This window comes from Olea europaea, unplaced genomic scaffold (genome assembly GCF_002742605.1).
Source record: "Olea europaea var. sylvestris unplaced genomic scaffold, O_europaea_v1 scaffold3524, whole genome shotgun sequence".
Classification (NCBI taxonomy): Eukaryota; Viridiplantae; Streptophyta; class Magnoliopsida; order Lamiales; family Oleaceae; genus Olea; species Olea europaea.
Window position 1 is genome coordinate 5,745 of NW_019254380.1, and position 8,595 is coordinate 14,339.

Below are 8,595 nucleotides of genomic sequence, written 5' to 3' on the forward strand. Positions count from 1 at the left end.
TTTGATTTGTCGATTGTATGTTTTGTGTAGATGTGAGTAGAACTCCTTCAAAAAATCTTGTTATTTAAAAATTGTTAGCAGTTCGATGGTGTATTTAAAAAAACATATAAACAATCATGCTACATTAAAGGTTGAACCCCAATTTTGAGAACCCTCACGGCTCCGTCCCTGAAGTATGTGAGGGAGGTAAATTAAGGAATGTGTCTCAGCAGGCCAAAGAATAAGAGTTTGCTCGTACATTGATGTCCACAAAAAATCTAATTTCATATTTTAGGAATTGAACCCTCACATTGCGCTGTTAGCAAGGCTGATACTACTTCACTCCTATTCTTTACACCACTGGGTTATGCCCCGAGGAGCTAACAATCATGCTACATTAATATGATAATTGACATCTTCTTTATACTCTTTCCTGCTATCTCTTATCTTTTGACATTTTCAACAATATTTCACATTAAATAAGGGGATGTAAATCATGTGGGAAGGCAAGGTGTACATCTAGTATAATTAAAATATAAAAAAAATCAATTGCCTAAATTGTACTTTTGTTTAAACTACAAGGTAAACCATAAATAATATTTATTTCATATCCTATAAAACATATTAAAATTCATATTTTAATTAAGCCATCACAACACAATTATTTTCTCATATGTCATATTATTTGTAAAAAAGAAATTATGTGTAAAAATTTTGTAAATTATGTTTTGGAGATTTGAAGTAATACTTGGGAAACAACTAGGGTTGGGCAAATCTCTCAAACCGAACCGACCGAATCGAACTGAACCAGACCCGACGGTTTTTGTCAAATTAAATACCCGAACGGGTATTTGAATTGAGAACCGACGGGTACGGTTCGATTCTCGATTCTAGACCAAAAATCGAAGAACCGAATCTTTCTAATTTTTTTTATTTTGAGTAAATCAAATTATTTTAATTTTAATTTTTTCTAAACAAATTAACAATTTTTAAATCCAAATTTTTGGCCCAATAATTTGTTTCATTTTTAATTTTTTTAATATTTGGCTCAATTACCCATTTTATTGTTTTATTTTTTAGCCCAATAAGATCTAATCCACTAAACAACCCTAAACACCTACACTAAAGTATATAACGTTGTCTAAACTCTCGCACTTACTCTCGCAGCCTCGCTAACATTCCAAAACCTATACAATCGTCGGCCGACACTGTGACCTCCGATCGAAATTGTGACCTCCGCCAACCGAAACTTTGATCGTAGCGATCATTTGAACAAGGTAGTCTACTAGTCTCTGACATTCAAAAATCATTGAATGTATCATTAGTTGTATTTATATAATGTTGTTATAAATATTAAAAAATTTAATTATAGTATAGAACTGAACCGAATCGAACGGAACCGAACCCGAACGGTTCTATAATTATATTTGGATCCGACGGTTCCATTTATTAGATACCTAAAATTTTTGGTTCGATTCGGTTCTAAAGATCGAATCGACCCGCGCCCACCCCTAGAAACAACGCATTGACTTCACTCTAATGTTCTTGAATTTTTGGGAGATTTTAGTGAGGGCACGGATTCTTGATGCAAATATTATTATTGTTATTTTTAACTTGCTTTTATGATTTGAACAGTTCTGAAATCTTAATGACTGCTAACGTGTTTGTTTTCACCTTTATTTTTGTCAGCATGCAGACATCTCTTTCCAATCTCAAGCCCCGTTAGAGGACATTTCATCCTCTAACTGTCATGCTGCAAATTTGGAAGAAACCGGCGTTCTTATTTATGTACAGTAGAGCACAAGCACTTCCGGCAATTTTCTTTATTTTTATTTACTCGCAAAATCTTTTGTTGTTTAAAAGAATATTAGTAAACAAGAAAAAAAAGTAAATAATATAACGCACAAATTAAACGAACTAACAAAACTTTCACTATATGAAAAATTGTTACAATCATATAAAATTTCACTCACCAACCCAATTCCCAAATATTACAAAGAAAAAAATAAACTTGAGCTTTAGCGCACCTACTTTTCTACCCAATACACGAAAAGTTTCAAGCTATTAGGCTCACAATATTTTCCTCTCAGATCAATTATCTGGCCACACCCAAAATAATGAAATACATCCACTAGTTATAAGATCAATAATCAAGTAGAAGCGTTTAATTTAAATTCAAACAAAACTCCTTTAACTCAACAAGAATTCTTTCATATGCAAGACTCCAAAACCGGTTGTAAATTGGAGACCAATTTTATAAGGATTCTGCTCTCAACTTTAATTAGAAGTTTTCCATATAATAACTACCTTTTATTATTATTTCTTCTGAGATCAAGTTACTTGTCACTTCTGCAAAACTCACAGTTTCCTTCCCGTAAATCAAGATTGGCTTGATATGTTCATAGGTAGATGAAAGATACCAGATAAGCCGTAGTACCTTATCCTCATCATCTATCTTCAGTTGTGTTAATAGTCTCCAGTTCTAAAACAATCTCATTGAGAACACTTAGATGATCTGAAATTTTGTACCTGCCTCCATGCGCAATGAATAAAATTGCTCATTCAAGTACAATCGATTGAGAGGCTCTTCATTAGATATAGTTCTTATAGCTTCTCACATAATTCCATTGGAGCAGATATTCCATGAATATTTGCAAAAATGTTTTTAACTAGACAAAAACGTATCATGCTTGCAACCTTCAAATTCAATTCTTCCCAATCTTCAACGCCATACTGGATTCAGCTTCCTTGCCATAACTCTTAGTTGGTTTTCCTTTCAAAACCTTGTACAATCCAACTTGAATCAATAAATCCTTAACTTGTACTTGCCACAAGCCAAAATTGATTTTCTTGTCAAATTTCTCCATGTCATATTTCAACGACGACATATTTTTTTATTGCTCCAATACTCTGAACCACTTGTTGGAAAATTTTAAGGTAATTCTATTTATTTCTATTTACCTGCAAGATCTTTTGTTGTTCAAGAGAATATTAGCAAACAAAAAAAAATAAAGAATATGATGCACAAATTAAATGGATTGTCAAATCTTTTCACCATATGAAAAATTGTTACAATTATATAAAATTTCACTCACCAACCCAATTCTCAAGTATTACAAAGAAAAAAATAAACTCGAGTTTTATCACACCTACTTTTCTACCCAATATACGAAAAATTTCAATATGCTAGGCTTACAATTTTTTCCTCTCAGATCAACTCTCCGACCACACCCAAAATAATAAAATATATCCACTATTTATAGGATCAATAATCAAGTAGAAGAGTTTAATTTAAATTCAAACAAAACTCCTTTAACTCAATAAAGATTCCTTCACGTGCAAGACTTCAAAACCGGTTGTAAATTGGAGACTAAATTTTGCAAGGATTCTGCTCTCGACATTAATTAGAAGTTTTCCATACAATAACTACATTTTATTATTTGCAATAGAAGTTCTCAAACTTTTGACTTTTAAGGCAAGTACCCAATAAATAATAAGCTTTTTTAGAGAAAACTTTCCCTTGAATCTTTATATTCCTTTCCTAGATCAATAAACTTACGAATAATGTTGCATGGTTCTATACACCACCATTCTGAGTAACGTTAAGTGACAGACTCGACGAAAAAAAATTAAGTGATTTATTTAATTATACCTCTCATTTAATGTCATATAGTGTCACTTAAACTACTGTTTTAAAATTAGCCGTGCTAAATAATATTATTCAAATACTTTCATACAATGTTCTAAAAAGCGTAATGCGTGACGATACTTTAAGGTCAAGCTATAGGCAACGCAAGTTTATGCGTAAAAAAGCGTAAAAATATGATTTCTTATTTTAATATTTAATAAATCAAAAAATATTTAATAATTAAAAATAAAATTTACTAAACATTTAAAATAGATTTATTGGAACGTTATACATTTTTTAAAAGTTTCCAACAAAAAGATAAGTTTCAAAATTAAATACAAAATAGTAAGTAAATAGTATATGAACTATTTCCCAGCATCACGCGATGCCTTGACGCCACCCTTTAGAACACTACTTTCATGTAATAAATAAAATACTAGAAGGAAAGATTTTATATCTAAAATATTATGTAATATGTATTAGTCATTTCCAAACTAAGAAAGTTTAAAACTTAAAAAATCAGATATTAATTAAATTTTATTTATGAAATGATTAATTCAAAATATATTTTATTAATTAAATATATTAAGGTCACAATTCTCTACAATTTAGTTGCAAATTATCGAAATAATTGATCACAAATTATTTTTCGACCATGAATAAAAAATTCTATAAATCACAAATTATTTCATGGTCATAAATAAATAAACAATTTATAAATTACAATTTATTCATTGATCACAATAAAAAATTTATGGATAATAATTTATTTATAGGTCACGAATTTATTTATTATTGAATAATTGGTCACATTCACTCCCACCTCACCCAATCCCACCCACAAACCAACGCACCATCACTGTCGTTGTAGTCGCCACCCAAACACTGCCAAAAAATCAGATCCAAAATTATCAATCACCGCCATGATTACCACCAATATCACCACCATCCCACCTCAGCACAACCACCAGCACTATACTATCAACACCAACACCAACACCAACACCAACACAATCTCACAACCATCACCAACTACACCATCAATACCACCAAGAACAAAAATAACCCAAAACTCCGGCTAAGCTACAGATCGAAAGAAGAAAAACTACCTCAAATATACAACCAAAACACAGCGATGACAATAGCACCACAAGTTCATTAACATTCTCCCTACCGATCTTCTTGAACACCTGATCCCTAGCAATAGCTATGTATAGTGTCCAGACACTGCATTGTGTCCACTATGTGTGGTGGCCTGACGCCCTACACGCGATGGTCTTGCGGCTATAGTTGTTGGTTTCCAACAAGAATGCAACGATTTTTTGACGAAAATAGATATGAAAGAAAGAGAGAGAGGAATGAGGGAAAGAGTTTTCGTGGGGGTAGGTGTGCGTTGAGATATTATTAACATATTTATTTTATAATATTAAATAGTTAATTACAATCTAAGTTTTGAAATATGAAACTTATAATATGATTTAAAAAATGTATACTTCAAAAACAACCTTAGGTCTAATTTCCTCCTATTAGATTGCTCCACAACCTCGTAGTTCCAGTAACATTGGGCTTAGGCAACACACAGTCAACTGTATTTCCAGAATCTTTCGACATGTAAATGTACAGAAATTCTCATTCAGCGTGATATAGAGGCATGGCTTATTCCACTTGTATAGAAAATGGAATCTCAGATTCCACCAGATATTTCAGCAAAAAAACAAAAAAAGTGAGAGAGAGAAAGAAGCAATCTACAAAGAAACTTCATCCCCAGATCCCAGATATGTCAATGGAAATATATAAACTGCAGAAAATTGAAGTCCGATGCTGATGATCATACAAACTGCTGCCAATCCGCACACTAAAATTGTCGGCTCATCATTTCCCACTGGGCACAAAAAATGAAAGTAAAATCTGTAAATTTTTTGGTGACTACTTAAATGTGCTTAAAACGATAGTGCAACCGCGTCAGGAAGAGCTGAAGAGGACATATAGCATACGTATTCTGCATCAACGTGATGTTGTCCCCGTTCAAAAGAATCCTCCCTGATATTAAATTAATGAGAAGGAAAAATAAATATTAGTAAGTGGAACGGGAAAAGATGTATAAGTTTCAGTAGAAAAGAATACACACTATGAATTTCCCCACCCAGCCAGTTGCTTTCAGCTCTTCTTCTTTATACTGACTTCCTCGGCATCATCCAGAACCAAATTCATATACTCATCAAAGCCCTGTATTACAAAACTAAAGAGTTAAAAAATGCATCATATGTTCCTCAAAGATTTTAGCATGGGCAATGAAGCAAAAACTAAGATTTAAAAATTTTCTTGTTAGTTGTTGTGCTGTTAATGAGATAGAGGGCTAAAAAGACTTGAATCGTGAGACCAATATGAATATAAGAACCTACTAAACCATCGAAAGAATCAATGTACAACTGTTCAAATGGAATTGACAAGAATCGAGTTCCATCGGCCTATCAGCTCCTGTGCATGCAGTATGTAGCAAAGCAAATCCCAATTGGATGTAATTATGGACACGCCAAAAGAAAGCAGGGGGTCTGCTAGACAGACAATATCGAATAGCGCCTTTAGATGAAAGATATGAACAAGAAGCTAGCCCGAAGCTACCTTGGAAATAATTTTTTCGAACTCAAGCGAAGGGACCAACGGGTATTGGGGCCTTAGTGGCAGGTTTGTTTGCCTCCCTTGCTCGGACCGAGCTTTAGTCTTTGGTTGTCTTCTTCAAATAGCACTCAATCCCACACTATTTTTTCTTGGATAATGACATTTATCAACATCATTATGTAGGAGTAGGCACGATATGATTCGATCAGATTCTGAAGGAATCGAATTGAACCAATTACCAATGGGAATTGTTGGGTTTTTGATACCCAATAAATCCCAGGCTATGATGTTAACGTGGGTTAATATTATTTCATAAGCATAGGCCGATGAATGAAATAAGTCCAACAACCAAGTCCATGAGCTACACCCGACCCAATTGTATTCCTTATGGATAGCTTGAATCTTGGCCCGTTTACCCCTTTAATGGCCCAACATAAAGTCTAACCCTAGAGTATATATTTGGTTATAACCCTAGCCACTTTGATATGATGATTGTGTGATTTTGAGAGAAGAAACTAGTGAATCCCGGCTGCTCTCCTTTTGTGTGAGAAAAAGGTGTCCAGAAGTGTCCAAAACGCGTGTATAACGTGTGCAATTGGTGGTTCTTTCATAGTATACCTTTGTGGTGTCTTCTCTTAGCCTTTGTGGCGATAAATCATCATCCTTTCTTGTCCTACGTGGGTAAGATTGAATTACAACCAAGGTGAATCAATTTGGTTGTGGTTTGGAGCCGTGTGGATTGGTTGTTGGTAGAGAAAGGTACGTTGGACTGAGCCTGGAAAACCACCGTTTGAAGATCTTTTGAGAGAGCTACCGCAACAATTGGTATCAGAGCTTCTAGGTGAAGGTTTTGGCTCGTAAAATCTACCAGAAATCGTCCAGAAAATAGGCAGAAACGCAGCAGAAATCAGATCGAAGAAGCTGTCCAAAAACTGTTCAAAATCAGCCCTTGTTTTGGTGTTTTCTGACCAATCCAGAACGAGTTTGGAGAAACGGAGACCACTGGCGTGACGTACAGGTGCTGGCGGTTCTGCTGGTCCGGCGCGTGTATCATCCAGGTGGCGCGTGGGACAGCGCGTGAAGCCCACGTGCAAAGAAGGAAGGCCGCGCGTGGAGGCGCGTGAGACTGAATTTGGAGACGGTCTCTTCAGGCAGTTTGTTCCTCATATTATTTTTGACATTTTTTGTGTTGGAGGTTTTCTGTTTCAAGGTACGCAGTAGAATCTGGACAGCGTTGTTCTTCGGGCGTTCAGGACTTGATCGTGATTTTTTGGTTGCTGCAGTTTCCAGAGACTTTAGGATGAACAGTGATAATCCTAAAGTGGTGAATTAGCATGTCTCGATATTTACGGACCTTCAGACGTGGTCCGCTCGATATCGTGTTTTTTACTTTTTATTATTGCACTTAAAATTAATGTGTAGGTTAATTATTTATTTTTCGCATTAGAAGTCATCGTGTGGGGTGACGTTAGGTTTGGGGTAACCATTGTTTGTTGCTAGACCTAGGAATTACATGTTAATTATCTTAAAATTCTATGTGAATTTGTCACCAATTTTTCTACACCGATAAAATTACATGTGACCTTAGGAAAATTTACTTGACTGTTCTATGTGAATTATGTATCAGTACTTTGCTTGTGGTCATTATTTGGTATTGTTGGCATGTATAGGTTTAAGACAAATGCGAAAAATAAAATATATTTTAACCGTGGTAAAATTTGGACATAATTGAAAGAGATTGTCCTAGGATGATAATAAAAGGAAAGATGAGGATAGAGACAAGGCGAATATGATTTTAGGGTCGAGTAGTGATCCTAGTGAGGTTAATTGAGAAAATAAACCTGGTTCTTGCATTGCATCTGTGTGTAATCCTTTTTGCATGTATGTGGTCACTTAATTCTGTTGCGATGTTGATTTTACACTTTCAATATGTTTGATATGTGTAATTGCATGAATTAGAGTGACTTATTACTTTGTGTAATATGTTTACTTGCATAGTGGGTTAAGTTTTGTGGCATACTCTATTTGCTCTGTGAATGGTGTGAGAGTGTGGTAGTGAGAAGAAAGTTGGGCAGCCGTTTCTCTCCTTTATCTTTGTGAGCCTATGTGGTTTGTGAGATTATGTGAGGCAGCCATGTTAGGGTTATATTCTTCCTCTTTGTGAGCCTCCTTTGTGAGCGTTGTGAAGTAACCGACTCTTTCTTCGATTCTCTTTGAGAGTGCCACCTTCACTATTTTCTTTGTGGATTTTTTGGAGCTTTGGTGATTGGAGTAACCTTTGTGGTCACCGAAATGTGTTAATTTGCCATAGTGAGTTTGAGATGCATTAACAGTGTGTTGTGTGTCTTTTGGTAAGGTGGAGTATAGAT

General features: G+C 34.7%; 1 pseudogene; it reads right to left on the reverse strand.

Annotated features, from left to right (window-relative positions):
• Positions 1-5,380: 5,380 nt before the first annotated feature.
• Positions 5,381-8,595, reverse strand: part of LOC111386356 — a 23,674-nt pseudogene continuing 20,459 nt past the window's right edge.